A 17,437-nucleotide genomic window follows, 5' to 3' on the forward strand; every position below is an offset into this window, starting at 1 on the left:
GCGAACAACTGGGCCTGGTACTAGTTGTCTGCGCATGCGTCAAATTTTCATTGTATATTTGTGGTCGGCAAAAATATTTAATAAATCAATAATAGAAATTTGCACACAGAAAATGCACAGAGTGAGTACACAAAAGATGCACATAGGGAGCTGCTTCACAAAGGCCTGGGGAGTTGCCAGTTGTGCTGCAGCACAATTACAGTGACCCAGGGCAACTTCAGGATGATTGAATGCCTTCAAATTACGTTTCAAAAAGATTTAGCAGGCTGCTGGACTTCTCTGATTCTAGGCCCCAACTCGTAACTCATTACTTGAGAAAACGTAGATTCTCTTGATGTCTCTGAGCTACCCAGCAACGCTCGAATGAGCAGGTCATACTCCAGTCCTGTGTCTGTGAGTATAGGACAATATTAAAAGAAACCAAAGACGGTTAAACCCTTACCTCAAACTGTCCAGTCTCGTCCGTTAGTATAGCCAAGAGGAGCACTGTTGGGATAGCTGGATATTAGCCATTGCTCCTGTACAGAGAAGTAGACATTTTAAATACGTGTAGATCTATACATATTAAATTTCTCGGTTATAGTGTCATTGTCGACGAGCTGATGATGGCAGCACCAAGTTCTCTAGCTCACACTCTTCACTTGATCCACCATATTAATGATGAAACTATAGTCTACCTACATTCTTGCCAAACATGAACAAGACTTGATAGCATAGCCTAGCCGGCCATAGGGCCCACACAAAAATATCTGACCTTAACAAGCTTGACAAAGCTTTATACCTCTTCCCTTGTTGTTCAGTCTTCAGAATAAGCTTCAGAGAAGAGAGAAGCTTCAGCTAAGAGCCATTCCAATCGATTCCAATAATGATAAAACGGGAACTGACTTCTAGTACACGATAGTACACAAATATAAATGTCACCAAAGTGAACGAGAATATCCATTCGTCAGAATCTGACGAACGACTGACGCATGCGCAGACAACTAGTACCAGGCCCAGTTGTTCGCCTAACCGTTATAAAAGCGAAAACTCGGCCTGGGATCGAGGCTATTATGCATGCATGCATGTAAACGTATACAGCCTCGTTCCCAGCTCGTTGTCTCTACAATAACCCTATATAGACCGCCAACCAGTTTACTTCATTCCTATATAATTATATAAAAATAAAAATAAACCCACCTGGGACATGCATGGTATATAATTATAACATACATTCACTGAGTCAAGCATATCTTCAACCAGTTTCATGTCTTCTTCTACCCACAGAAAAGCAGTGCAAGGAGCAGTCCAAAGTGTGTTCTAATTTAAAATAAAAGTTGATCAATTAATATGGAATCGAATGTATATACATACACAGGGGCGTAGCCAGACTTTTGAGACAGGGGTTTCTGCAGAAAAATCAGCGGCGCGATAGCGCCGCGAAATTTTTGTGGCCACGCCCACTTCCGGTACCACACCCTCTTGATTGGGGCACACCTACTGTTATTGACTATCTATTGTTCATGACTTTTTTACATGTTTGTGAGAAGCTAGCTAGCTATAGACGTAACATACTAGGCATGCAGGTGCCAATTGTGTATTGCTAGTCTAGCTGAGCAACAATTAAATGTCATTTACCTGAGAGGTTTCATGTGGCTGAGATTGTTCTAAACTTGTACACTTCCTGAATAAAGTTGTGCTTAGAGCTGAGTCTGAGAATACTGGAGCATTCAGGATTGATACTAGATCTAGAACTTAAGTCTTGGTCTTCTTTGTTTGAGGTAGCTAGCTAGCTGAGACTAACTAGCTGAGACAAAGCCAAAGTGAAACGCTTCACGGTGCTGCTCTGATTATTGATTTGCAGCCACGTGTGAAAAGATGGGCAGGGCTGCATGATTTCAATTATAGGGAGCCCTGCCCAATTTTCTCAGCAGCTCCTGGGGGGGGTTTCTGGGCAACCAGGAAACAATGGTAGCTACGCCCCTGATACATGCATAACAATTTATAATGTTCCGTCAACAATTAAGACCATTATAAATTGTTCAGATAACGTGTACATGTGCACACACAGGTTGCATGTACTATTTGAAGTTCCAATCATGCACCCTCCAAGGAGCGTTGCGGTAAAAGGTATAGTTGCATGTACTCAACGCATGAATATAATTATAGTATATCTTCTAATTTATCGGACACTTCTAATTACCCCGGACACTCTTTTGGGCAATTTTCGTTGTTCTAATACAACGCACACTCCAGTACTTTAATCAATCAATCAATCAATATGATTTTACAGCAATAGACATTCACATGTACAGTGATAGATTTTGATATGATTACATAAAATAAGTGATGCTGAGGGCAATCCTGATTTAACAGGTTACCAAAACTATTATATTTACTAGCTAACGCTTAAGTATGCATTTGCAACAAGGATATTTCAAATGATATGAACAAGGGTTTTCCGAGTCAAAGTTTGATATAAAGTGAGACCAGAAGAATTGTTTCAGATTGTGCTTAGTTGTTGAGGTTGAAAGTGTTAAATCTGTGGAAGGTAAAATGTGTTCCATAATCTGGATATCCTGTTAAAATAGAAGTGATGGTGTTTACTTGAACTGGCAAACTTATGTTTGATGGTGGTTTTGTCAGAGCTCCTAGTTTAATATTACATTTGTTCTAAATATCAGGACAATACCTTGAAAAGTTGAGTTACCATTCATAGACGGCAAGTGTAAGACTTAGAGTGCTGCAGTTATAGATAGCTTTGAGTAGCTATAGTTTTAGATAGCTATAGTGCAACTATTCAGTCGCACACTGTTCTATTAAACTTAGCTAGCTCGCATGCAGCTGCTTGCTTGTTCTAATTATTCTGGACACTTCGCATGCTCTATAAAAATCTGTTCCAATTATACCCGGACAATTTCCAAAATAAATATTTTTTGCTGTCCAATAAATTAGAAGATATACAGTATATATAATTATACCTAGCTATATATATAACTATATCAAAACTAAAAAACATTTGCAATGTGAACGTTGCTAGGATTGCCAGGAAAAGAAAAGCGCGAAAAAGCGAAGAAACAAGTAATTCGGTGAGTGCATAACTCCAATCCGTTACAACGTCATTTGCATGTACTGTTTCAAGCAATATTTTTTTGTGCTTTTTATGACCAGCAGATAAAGACCAATGACTGTGTATTTACCCAACCTGTATTTCGATTTTAAAATTCCTTATCAACAGTAGGCCACTCGACTGTACATGTTCATGACGTTGTAACGGATTGGAGTTATGCACTCGCCGAATTTCTTGTTTCTTTGCTTTTTCGCGCTTTTCTTTTCCTGGCAATCCTAGCAACGTTCACATTGCAAATGTTTTTTAGTTTTGATTCCCTTTCTTTTTATGCCTCGAGGCATAGATAGTAGAGGAAGGGGATTGGAAACACAGGCAATTAGCACTATTTCACACGGACCGTCCTTGCTACAATCTCAATTATAGCCGCGACCATGGATGCAACTTGAAGTGCTGAGCTTGCAATAAACTTTTTGTGCACTAATGGCAGTTTATGCTAAACTAAAAGCTTAAAGCAAGCTTATGATCATTCATAGACAACAATGAACAATCAATATAAGGTATAAGCATGGTCTAAACATAATTATACATGAATTATCAATGTTCTTCCAGTGATTTCTCAGTCCAAGTTCTTGCCACACATCGACACTGCGGGGACAAAATCAGAGCATGAATAGTGATTTTCAAAATCTAATGAATTGGAAGCAATAATATGGACATTGATCTTTAATATTGCCGAGTCTCTAATATAAACTCAGCTTAGTTATGGAGATGCTACCCCGCAAAGATGGCTAGTGGAAATCAACAAATCGGTCAATAACTCAAGAAGTATGATATCCCCACTTCCAATATATAGCTGAAGCAATAAAATAACATCATGTACTACTACTGTAACCATTCATTTACAATAGATGCAATTCATATGTCAGTTCTTACCCCACAAATAAGCTAAGTGTTGTAAAATCTTCAAATTTTGTGTGCTACCAAGACTTCTAGCTAGTAATAATGTTTCATTTTGTATCTAGCCATGCCTCAAGACAAATTTTAGGGCTATTCATACATTTACTTACCTAGTATCCTCTCATTTGCTTCTTTTCAAAAGCTTCTCTTGACCTCAAAACTAGTAAAATCACACCTCAAGGTGTCATAGGTTGCCACTCGCACGGTCCCAGAGGCTTACGTTGCAAGCATAAGCTCACGTGATCCCGTTTCCAATCCCTTCCTCTACTATCTATGCTCGAGGCATAGCCGCACGAGGGATACGGTAAAGCTTAGCCTCGATTCCAGGCCGTATTTTAATCGGCCTTGAATCGAGGCTACGGTAAAGCTGACTGTGTGTGTCTGTCTGTCTGTCTGTCTGTCTGTCTGTCTGTCTGTGTGTGTATTCCAGCTATAACTGTTCAACGGTTGCAATGCGACGAAAACTAACAGCTTCTATAGGCTTCTAGCCACGTTCTCTTGGAATTTGATTCGTGGATTAGCAAACTAAAGCTTCTTTCTCGAGTTATGGCTAGTTTGACTCACATTGAAGGCTGTTGCAGTCTCTTCAGAATCTTTCATAGCATCATCTGTACGCACAAACTTTCTATTCAACATATGAGTTAGCCTTGCACTAAAGCGCTCTATAGCTTTTTGTTAGCTATAGACAAGACTCAGAAAATACCTGTTAATTAAAACAGCTAGCTATAGCAGTAGCATTGATCTCTTTGGACACACCCTTTAATTATTCCGGTGGATGTAATTTTTTTTTTTTTTTTTTTCCCGTGTAATATCAAAACAATACAAATGTACAAAAGCAAACAGACTAAAAGATAAGAGGGGGGGGCATACAGTTTAGCGGATACCATCCGCTGAAGGAGGTAAAGTTTGTTGGCGATGAAGCCACAGGCAGGCATTTCCTCTCCAAAGTGCAATGGCCAGGCGATGAAACAGATGCTTCTTGGTGGAGGATGTGGAATGTGTCATGGTTACTCTCCGGTCGATGGCACTTCCGATGGCACCTACGATGTTGATTGCTTCTTCGCCTGCCACCTTGCCAAGTTGGGAGGAAGACGTCAGCGGGTCTTGACAGGGATTCTGGGATTAAACCTTGGGCCTCGCGGGATGGTCCAAGAGCTGCAGATTGAGCGGCTGAAAAAATTACATCTCTGACCGCATTGTGGCGGGTGATTCTGTCTCCATTTCCGCCACAGCCAACTTGATGGTCACCATACTCATCTGCGGAGGTGCGACATGCTGGGCAGAGGTGGGGGGCACTGTGGAGAGGGATGCCGAGCCAATATTTCAAGCAGCTGTTGAATTCCTTGTCTTGCATGTGGAGGCCAAGCACATCTGATGGCACCCCGTTCAACCAGTCTCCAGCATGTGGTAGAGCAGACGAGTTTGCCAAAGCACGAGCCCTGGTTGAAGGTGATGTGTCTAATAGGTTTTGGTACATGGCTTCATCAATGGCACAGGACAAGTGGCGCTGGCGTAGAGGGATGTCTATGTCATCGAGATTGAGCCATTCAGGGTGGGAAGAGGAGGATGACAGGGCACTCACAGCCTTTTCAAGATAGGTGTCCAGATTGGTCGGGCGATTAAGGATACGTTCCACCAGGGTCTTGGTGGAGGCAGCTGAGGAAATGAAAGCTGCAGGGGCATGTAACACAGCACTGCGGAGGTTGAGGCCGCCACGGTTGCTTGGTAGGGAAGCTTTCTGCCAGGACCAGTCTGTTATCGGGCTGCTCACAATGGATTCCAGTGCTTCGCATGCGCGCTCATTCCCCACGTGTGATATCCAAGATCCAGATCCAGATCCTCCTGGCAGAATCATATTTTTCTTGAGGGCCTGGTAAGCCACAAAACACTCACTGTATAACAATATAGATAACAATATGCATGTACACAAGTCTTTTCTTCTAATTATACACTGAACTACAGATCCTGGAAGAATCAATTTTCTTCTTTCTTGAGGTCCTGGTATTAAAGCCACATAATACAACAATAGATGCATGTAATAAGTCTTTTCTTCTCAGTGACTTTATATAGATAAGCTAACTTTATTAGTAAAATTATGCACTTCCGCTTATAATTAATTGAAAACAAAATCTTCTTCTTTGTTGCTTCCTAGATCCTTGAGGTCCTGGTATAAGCAGCCACAAAACACAACAATGATACCATAATTATACAATTGAATAGATGCAAGTCAGTTTTAGACAGATTATTTTATACACTTTTTCCTCTTCTATACTTCCTCTTCTATACTTTTGAGCGAAAGTAAATCATGGCGAGAGGTATTAGCACAGCGCCAGCTTGAACACTAGTTTCATACAGTAGTACATTAATGAAAGATAAAATTAATGTGACGTTGATTAATTTGTCATCGTCCTGTAATCTTATTGAATATAATATATAAGTGGTTGTTGGACAGAATTATATTATACTCCTCAATAGTCTCGATCCCAGGCCGTACTTCACTCAGGGAATTGAGGAGTTAGCCTCCTTCACCGGCCTTCTTTTCTCAGTAATGAAAGTGAAATACCTATGAGGAACATCAAGAAGCAAGAGAAGTTCAAGAAGAGAAGACAGGGCTGGAATAAACATTATTCAGTATTTTATTCAGTCATTTATCTATGATAAAAATAATGGCAGCCATGTATATACTATATAGATGTACTTTCAAGTGCAAAAGCATGGAGGCCTATGGTAGATCCAGTCAGTGCATACGTCTAGCATAAATAGCATACCTGAAGTGAGAGAATAGAGAGCTGAGCTGAAGAAAGGAGGTTTTGTGTTTATCGATGTCAAAGCCACGCCCACCTCATAAGTTGCCATGTGTGTTGCTGTGGCAGTCATTTAAAGATGGCGGAATTGTGTAGGTAAGAAAAGTGGAGCCTGAGAGGTCATCTGCCTCTTGGTCCAAGCGAACGCAATTCTGAGAAAAGCGCCCATGGTCCGGGTTCTAGTCGACTATAGAGGCTGTATCTAGAATCTTCTGAACATGTCTGTACAAGGAGGAAATGCTTTCCAAGAAAGTTACTTACCGTATATCTTCTAGTTTATCGGACACTTCTAATTACCTGGACACTCTTTTGGGCAATTTTCGTTGTTCTAATACAACGGACACTCCAGTACTTTAATAATTATCATTGAACACACCAGAATAGGTGTACATATTATATTACATGTATAGTAATAGTATAGTACTATAGCTATAGTGCAAGAATAGTTAGTCCAACTTAAAGTCAATCGCAGCAGATAGAGTTAATTATCATTGATGTATCTTCACGCGAGTTGAATGAAATGCGGCCAAGCCTGACATCCCGAACAAAGTCCACACAAACCATGTCGTCACTGCTATAAACTTTTATAAAATTCCGTTTGATCAGGTTGTTAGCCCCGACTGCTGTGAATGCATGCGGCTAAACGCCCACGAGAAAACCGATCTAATGAGAGTGGATTTCGATGCTAAAGCACGTGAAATGAAGTTAGAAAAAAGATCTGGTATTCTATTAAACGAACTCTGAACTCCAGCAACATAGTGGAGAATTCTTGTGTGACATTGACGAGGCAATCTCCAAATTTTCCTCAAAATATTGTTAAAAGCGGTTTCAAGAGCACGAATTTTCTTACTGTCAATTCTCCACAAAACACAACCATATAGTGAGAGGCATGCAGTGGGTCACAATTAGCTTAGTTTTCACTCTCATATCACACCCACTAAATGTATGGAGCAGGTAGTTAGCTTTCCTGCACATAGCGGAAGTTACTTGTGCAATATCAACTTCGTCATCCAACTTGCGATGAAGGGTGTGGCCAAGGTGGGTCACTATATGTCTGTAAATTGAAGAGCAACTCCATTGAACCTGAATACTCCGTTAGGTAGTGTCATTGGACGATTGCTGAAACAAATAAGTTGAGTTTTGCTGGCATTAAAAGTTATATCGAATTCAGAGGCAAATACTTCACATTCTTTCAATAAGATACGCATGGCAGATGGTGAGGGGGACAGAAGGGCTATATCGTCAGCATAACCAAGTGCACAGACAGAGTGCCCACCAAGTTGGCAACCAATTCCGAGTCGAGATAGTCTTTGCAGGAGCTCGTCAATATAAACCGTGAAAAGGATTGGAGAGAGAACACCACCCTGACGTACACCATTCGAAACATTAAAAGATGCTGAAATATCTGCATTCCAGCGAACAACTAGTTCTTGGTCCCTGTACCATGAGAAGAGAAATCGCAGTACTGTGGGAGGAAGGTTCCTATCAATGAGCATCTTAAACAGGGTAGTATGGTTAACTCTATCAAAAGCTTTGCTGGCATCTAAAAAACATCCAAAAACATTAGTATTGCCTTGCAGATACTTAGAGACAATATTCTTCAGTACTCCAGTGCATAATTCAGTGGAAAATCCCTCTTTGAAGCCAAACTGTAGGTCAGACGTTAAAAGGTTAGACCTATATCTGAGGAGAATACACTTTTCAAGTATCTTGCTAAGATTTGGGGCCAGAGCGATAGGCCTGTAGCTGTCAGAGACAGAGGGATCTTTAAGTGGTTTTGGGATTGGAACAAGTATACACAATCTCTAAGCGCAGAAGGAATGTATCCATGACGAAGGACAGCCGTGAAGAAGGTTGCAAGAGATGGCGCAATGACAGATGCAGCAAGCACAAAATGGTTTGATAACAAATTGGAGCCGTCAGATTTGTTACGGCCAAGATCTTTTAGACAGTGTTCTACAAGTTCCACTGAAATATCAACCTCTTCAATGTCAGAAACCGTTATGGGAGGCCACCTCATCTAAAAGAACATTCCTGTGTGTAGTATCGCTGTAGTTCAAGATACCAGAGAGCTTTGAACGAAAGCACTCACTGATCTCCTTGTCATGCATTGCTGAAACCATCCACAACTGGGGAATTGCACTGTTTAGAGCGAGACTTAATTTTCTTCACTTCTTTCCAGAATAGAGAGTTATTGGCCGACAGAAGTGCATTACTAAGCTTCTCACTGACAATGTGTTTTTGTCTCCGCTTGACACTCCTAACCGCATACTTGTAAGCTTTCTTAGTCTGCTTTCGCAGATCAAACACGACACCAGCCTCGGGACAGCCTGCCTCTACCCATATCTTGTTCCAAACCATGGCAGATTCTCTTACTTCACGCACATGATCATTCCATCCAGGCATTGTTCTAGCTCTTTTGCTTATGACCGGGAAACAAAGTTTGGATGCAACAGAGAGACAGGAAAGAAGCTGATTACAGAACAAATCAATTTCCTCGTGGTGTAATAAACAGCACGTTGAGCCGCAATTAAGAAGGTCCTGTGACAAAAGTGGTAGAGTTTGAAATATAATTTGTCTGTAATCCTCAATATTATTTGCACTTAAAACCGACCAATCGATACCACGAACGGGCTGTTGAATAGGACAATTACTAGTGAGTCTTCCGGAAACATCGTTGACACTAGAATCCAGTTTAAGCACAAACGCGAGTGGTGCATGATCCGAAAAATTGCTTGGAGAGTGAACACTATGGACACCACAAATTATATCAGTGTGATGTTGCAGCGTGAGAATGTGATCAGGCCACGACCTGACAGAACCTCCATCACGTTCATACGTGAACTTTACACATTCTCTATAAAAAAGGTCCACAGAACAGAGATTAAAGTCAGACATGAAGGACAAAAGACTATCACGAAAAACTGATGGACGTAACATATCAACATTAAAATCACCCGCAATAACAATCTTATCAAATGAGTGAGACTCAATAATACCCTTCAATTCTCCAAGAGTTTCAAGATATGTGTCATGTGAGTGTGCAGTGCCATAATTTGTGGGCATGTATACATTAAGAAGCAAGACAGTCCAACAATTTGTAGTGATCGTAAAATAGCACATAATCTTTTAGAATTAGAATTAATCAGTTCGTTTCAGTGATAAAGGGAAGGAGTTAATATTTCATTTGTTCTAAATATCCAGACAATACCTTGAAAAGTTGAGTTACCATTCATAGACGGCAAGTAAGACTTAGAGTGCTGCAGTTAGATAGCTTTGAGTAGCTAGTTTTAGATAGCTAGTGCAACTATTCAGTTGTACCCTGTTCTATTAAACTTAGCTAGCTCGCATGCAGCTGCTAGCCTCGATTCCAGGCCGCTCTCAGTTGAGAAAGACGGCCTGGTATACACTGTCTGCGCATGTGTCAGTTGCCCCAAGATTCTTGGGGATCGAGATATCTTAGTAAATTAGTCAGTATATTTTACAATGATGTCATTGCACAAATCACAGCAGTTTTAATAAAATAACACAGCTACTTACAACATTTACGACCTAGACTAAGTGACTAGTTTTGTTGTGATGGCTTCTACTTCTGTTCTGCTCTTGCTCAAGCTCTCTCCAGTGTTGAAAAGTCAGATTTTGTCTTCTTTTGTACTGTGGTAGAGTGGTAGGCGTTTTTCTGTCAGTACCGACCGGCTCTGGCAAATCTACTTGCTTCCAGACACTTGTTTGATGCCATCTCAGTAAGATCAGTGCTCCTCGTATGAGCCTAGAGTTGTGATGGCGATTTCTCTCTCTTGACACTAATCAACCACGTGGGTGACCATAGTACAAAAGGTTAATTGATAAATTAAGAGTTTTACTAACAAATTTACTATTGAATCCACCCACGCGCAAACAGTGGTTACCAGGCCCTCTAGTGAGAGGGGCTGGGATCGAGGCTAGCAGCTGCTTGCTTGTTCTAATTATTCCGGACACTTCGCATGTTCTATAAAAGTCTGTTCCAATTATACCCGGACAATATCCAAAATAATTATTTTTGCTGTCCGATAAATTAGAAGATATACGGTACTTACTTACTTACTTACTTACTTACTTACTTAGTCAGTCAGACGAAACACGATGAAATATGAAAATAGTGCAATTTTTCAAATATCAATAGTAATGCATGAGAATATTCATTGACTATAATTTCACACATTTAGACAGATAAAAGGCTAACTAAGCTATCTGTCAACTCAGTTTCTTGCTGTGGCCTTTCCCTGCAGAAATAGAGCAGTCTAAACACGAGTCACAACTTGTGCAATAATTGAAAACACACACAACTGCACTGTCAATCCTATGTACAACCTACTGGTTGTACTAACCTACTGGTTGTACTAACCTACTGGTTGTACTAATGTAGAGTATCTAGTTGGATGCATGCATGTCTTGCATTTATATTCCTCGGAGTACTAAATTAATATAATAATGCACATGCATGCTCTAGGTATTATAATATATGCTCAAGCATGCATGCATGTATATTATATTGCATCATCCTATATATTTATATAGTGCATGCATGCATGGCTATATATAATACAATGTCATGTATTAAGTTGTTTGTTATTACTATAATTATAATTATATAATATTATAATTATACTTCCCTTACCGGCTTTACTTGTGGCATTTTTGACAGCATTTGAAGATAGAGATCGACAAGCTTAAAATAAAACAAAAAATGTAATTAGCTTACTCAGCTTATATAGCTATTGTGTACATGCATGCACCATCACTCTTAAAAACAAAACAAACCTCCATATTCACTCTTGTCCCATTGGTTAGCTCACAAAAGTGCTGATACGTGATACAAAATGGAGAGAGGGTGATCATCACATCTGCATCAGTAAGATATATCATGAGTGCATTATATGCATGATGGCTATTATAGTTATAATTATTATGCATGATGGCTAATTATATATATATAATACTGTTACAGATAATGATCATAATTATACCACTTGAGTTGGGGGCATTGTGCATGTACACTATATCTCTGCTGCCCTATATATAAAATACATACATGAAGGAGGAAGTATATGCATGCATGCATGCATTGCATGTCTTCCAATCACTATATTATATTATAGCATTGCATGCATGCCGGGTACGTAATAATGCTTGTTATAATTATGTGATATATAGTAATACCATGTTATAGTACATAATTATAAGTATATACATATATATACCTAACATGGTACTTATGCTTCCATGCATCCCTTTTCTCTAGACCGTCTCCGCTTGGTTACTGTAAAAACAAGAACTGTAATGTTTACTGAAATAGTAATTATGCATGTTATAATTTATTAAACTATATATACCAATTCTTTTCACTTTTGGCTGTAAGTGTGGTGAACTCTTCTTGGTCGGAGATGTATTGCCTACATGTATATAATACATTATATTTTATACACATGCATGCATGATGTATATAAAACAACCTTGCAATTGTGTACTTTCTTCTTTTTCTCTCATCTTGTCGTCAGCACGAGTGAGAGATGATAGACTTGAAACACAGACCCACTCTGCCTTTGTTTGGTTTTCTACACTCACAAGCACTTTGTACTTGTTTGTTGCAGGTCTAACGTCAACCACTTTGCCGACAGTTGAAGGTGGTACAGAAATACCTTTCCCCCTAACTTTATTCCACTTCTTGGAAGTGAACTTCACAAGAACGTCCTCTCCAACAGTGTAGATTGAGGGAGGATTCTTGACAGAATGCCTCTCAATCATCTGCTTGTCTGCTTTCATAGACTTTTGAGAGGCTTTGTCATGAATGTGAGTTAGTAGTTCAGCTCGTTGTTTGAGAACTATACATCTACTGTAGTTTCAGCCTCGTCATTGTCAGATGGTGCCACCTAAATTAATAAGTGCATGTGTGCATGCATGTGCATGCTGATATATAACTTACCTCAATTCCGTCTTGAAGTGTATCAAGATCACTTCCTTCTGATCCACCCAGTTCACAGTGGACATCCCGGTCAGTATACTAGAGTCACCAGCGCAAACATTCATATTGTACTTAGAATCTTGTCCAAAAACAGCTTTATATATGGAGACATCCCTGTAGTATATACAAATGAACAAATAGTGGCAATAATACAATCATGCATATAATTATATACTGAATGCCATGAACCCTATATATAAATGTATTATAATGCTATTTAAAACCATGCATTTCAGCCTGGCTATTATAATATATATATAATTATATATATATAGTACAAAACGTACCGAGTGCTTTATGAAAGGATGAATTGTACTGCATTTGGTACAAAGGCAAGTGCAATACCCAATTGTAGCCAGAAGAAGACTGAGTGAGATCACTGACTTCTGTAATTATGTCGTACCTCATCTTATCCCTAATTGTTCAGTGAGATCGCTGATCCTGTTAAAAATATTTGATTATAGATTATAATGTAACTAGAATTATAGGTATATATAATCACATGCAGTATTATTCTGCATAATTATTAATATACCTTTCCCTGAGATTGGGGATGCCTGGGACTGCTATGGATGATCTTCACCTCAAGAAGACTGGCAAGCTGCTTTACACACCCAAGAAACTCTGTACCTCTGTCACACTGAACAATAGCAGGAACACCTAGATCTGCAAACACTTGAAGCAACTGCTCTGATACTACTGCTGTATCTTTGGAGTGGAGAGGCTTGAGTAGTAAGTATCATGAAAATACATCGATACAGGACAGGACCCATTCATATTTCTTGCCATCTTTTTCGACTGGCATGTCAGTCATTGACATAAGATCAATCTGTACCCGATCCCAAACTTTATCGGATGTCACTGGCTTCAGCTTAGGTTTTCAAATCTTCTTTTCACTCTCTGGCTCTTTTGGGAGTTGTTGATGTACATTAGTATATATACAATGCATATATAATTATAATATAATTATATATGCATTGTATACTATAATTATATTACAATGCAGTGATTTTTCTGCATTTTAAATTCTGCATCATGCAATGCTATAAAATTAATTATAGTAGTGATTAACACTCTAACAAATTTTGTTTAACACTCTAAATGCAAATCAATAAACTACAACTCACTATATTATCTCTGGCAACTGCTTTGGATACTGCAGCCGCCACATCCTCCACAGTACTGCAGTCAGACATATCGAACACATCTATCTACAGACACAGCTAAACAACCATGTGTGGTCACTATAAAACCACGTGCACCACGTGCACCATAATTATAAAAGGAAGGGAGGGGCTCATCTAATGTGCACACTGTACTTCCTCAAACTTACTGCAAACAGCTAGTGTGATGATGCATATGATTATAATTATGTATAATGTAAATGCAGTGAGCAGAACAATTGCATGTAGCTATTTAATATATAGTGTAACATTTCTTTTAGTGTGAGGTCGGCATGCAGGTTCACACTAAAAGAGAAATGCAGCTTTTTAGGTTTGTTATTGAAGATGTTGGTCTCTGCATGTGGTACTTTCAAACAGTGTAATAGTGATGTAGATGCAAGTAATATACAGTGAATAAACATGCAAAACACTATACTGTGTAACATTTCTCTTTTAGTGTGAGGTTGGCAGGTGTTCACATAAATGAGAAATGCAGCTTTTAGGTTTGTTATTGGTCTCTCTGTGGTACTGTGATATAGTGATGTATAAATGTATGCAATGCAGTGAATATAAACATGCAACTGTTACACATGCAGTAGTGTGAGGTCGACAGGTTCACACTAAAATATGTTTACACATTCTTTGCTGGCTCTGTGGTACTTTAAAACATGCAAGTTACAGCTATTAGTGATGTATAATAGATCAACTCATGCATGCATGCATTTCATTCAACAATAACAGCTAGAAGGACATGCATGCAGTATCACTTTTTAGTTATATAATGTCTGAATCCAGTCCGCACGTTTCCCCACAGCTATAAACAATCTACTTACAGGACAGAGTATAGACTTGTCTGAGGTATATATATGTATATACCTTAGAAGGATCTTGTTTAATAATAATCACTTTACAAATACAGTATATAGATATGACAAACACTATAAAAAGCAATAGTTCGTAGAAACATAATAAATATAGACTCTACAAAATAATGTCAAATGTCTGCTGGATCAAACAAAGTATGCATGCATGAAACTGAAAGTCATACATTGTCCTCTGAGTCAGTATATAATTGACTAACTTACTAATAGTTAGTCTATAGAAGCTATGCTGGTAGATCTAGGTAGTGAGTAAGTGAGACTGGAAGTGAAATCCAGGATCTTGATCTTGTCAATGTAGCAGATACTGGTCATCTGCTGCTGCTTATTACTACCCGCAAGCAAATTGGACCCCGCTATTGTATGCCCAATGCCACACCCATTATTAAAGTTCATTTCCGGTATTTCTCCTAACATGCGCATGTAGGACCAGAAAGCCAGAAATCGGAAAAAGCGGAAGTGAAGAGTAAATGAGTGGGCGTAGCAGGGCAATGCATTCCAAGGTTAACCCTTGACTTTGCGCAGATGTAATGAGATGCTCTTGCCTGATCACTCTACTAGTATCAGTGTAAGTAAGTAGAAAGCTGGCCAGCCTAGTTTAAGAGTCAGGTAAGTAGACTCTTCATTCTCTTCATTGTCTGCAGTATAGACTCGATAATATGGCTAGCTACTTGCACATGTCTGCAGTAGACTCTAGCTAGCTATATATACATGCACAATGACTGAATTAATTATGTCTGTACACTGAGCTAGATTTAGTATGAATTTAACATTATCATTTTTAATTCAGCCAGTCACCTAACTCCTACTTATACTCCCCAATTTATTGTCCTGAGGTTATTTGGCTCTACTGAAACACGCCGAGCCACTTTTCTGACTTTCTGAGAGCCATGATTCGAGAACGGGAACTGGAATAATTATGTTCAGTCCTGATATAATATAGACAAGTACGTATCAGCCAATAAGTTATGTTGAAATACTCAAGTTACTTTAATCGACTGGAACTTGCTAAGAAACTTTTCTGACTTTCCGAGAGCACTGATTCGTTAACAGGAACCCTGAAAATAATATATTCAGTGCTGGACTAGACATGCATGCAGATATCAGCCAGTATTTGATATAAATTATACTCAATTCTGAGGTTACTTTAATTGACTGGAACTTGCTGAGCAACTTTTCTGACTTTCCGAGAGCTGTGGTTCGTTAACGGGAACCCTGAAAAATAATATATTCAGTGCTGGTCTATAGACATGCATGCAGATATCAGCCAGTATGTTGATATAATTATACTCTTCTGAGGTTACTTCAATCGACTGGAACTTGCTGAGAAACTTTTCTGACTTTCCGAGAGCTGTGGTTCATTAACGGGAACCCTGAAAAATAATATATTCAGTGCATGCTGGTCTAGACATGCATGCATGCAGATATCAGCCAGTATGTTGATATATACTCTTCTGAGGTTACTTTAATAGACTGGAAGTTGCTGAGAAACTTTTCTGACTTTCCGAGAGCAGTGCTTAGTAAACGGAAACCCAGAAAATATATTTAATGCTGGTCTTAGACAAGCAGGTAGCAGCCAATACGTTGATACACTCTTCTGAGGTTACTTTAATCGACTGGGAACTTGCTGAGCAACTTTTCTGACTTTCCGAGAGCTATGGTTCGTTAACGGGAACCCTGAAAAATAACATATTCAGTGCTGGTCTAGACATGCATGCAGATATCATGCAGCCAGTATTTGATATAATTATACTCAAGTTTACAATTCTGAGGTTACTTTAATCGACTGGAACTTGCTGAGCAAGAACTAGCTGAGAAACTTTTCAGACTTTCCGAGAGCAGTGCTTCGTAAACGGAAACCCAGAAAGTATATTTAGTGCTGGTTTTAGACCAGCAGGTATCAACCAATACGTTGATACACTCTTCTCGGGTTAATTTAATCGACTGGAAACTTACTGAGCAACTTTTTAGACTTTCCAAGAGCATGCAGTGATTCGTAAACGGAACTTGACCCTGAAAATGTTCAGTATACTGTTCTTAGACAAGCATGTATCAACTAATACCTATAATTATAATTATACCCAAGTTTACAATTCTGAGGTTACTTTAATTGACTAGAACTTATTGACTTTCCAAGAGCAGTGATTCGTAAACAGAAACCCTGAAAATTAATTTTGCTGAAACACCCCTTAATAATAACATTATATAAGGTAATTCTATACCAGGATCCAACACAGTAATGATACACAAACAATCTTCATTATATAGTCAAGTCCTGTTGTGTATAATTATATTATAGTCTACAGCTATACAATATAGATGTAGGTATAATTATGGATAAGCAGGACGATATCGTGAAGTAGGCAGATGATGCTGCAATACTAGAGATTGAAGAAGATATGAGAGTGAGCGAGGAATACTCATAATGTGCTGAATCAGAGGTATACAGGCATATATAGTTACAACATAAACTGTCGATGTGTACAATGTGTTAATTACGTAATGGTTATGCAATGTTTACTACGTTTATAGTTTTAGTTTTTGTGGTAATACGTGCCAGGCCAGTTTCTTAAAATAATCGTCCC

General features: G+C 39.0%; 1 long non-coding RNA gene across 1 annotated transcript; it reads right to left on the reverse strand.

Moving 5' to 3' along the window:
- Window positions 1–77: 77 nt before the first annotated feature.
- On the reverse strand, window positions 78–12,065 carry LOC135336096 (uncharacterized). The gene is made up of 5 exons (XR_010394689.1): window positions 12,051–12,065; window positions 11,611–11,693; window positions 11,468–11,518; window positions 443–1,299; window positions 78–391 (listed from the first exon to the last, which is right to left on the reverse strand). It is a non-coding gene; the product is annotated as an uncharacterized LOC135336096 (long non-coding RNA).
- Window positions 12,066–17,437: the final 5,372 nt, after the last annotated feature.

The sequence above is a fragment of the Halichondria panicea genome, chromosome 5 (genome assembly GCF_963675165.1).
Source record: "Halichondria panicea chromosome 5, odHalPani1.1, whole genome shotgun sequence".
In the NCBI taxonomy this organism is placed as follows: Eukaryota; Metazoa; Porifera; class Demospongiae; order Suberitida; family Halichondriidae; genus Halichondria; species Halichondria panicea.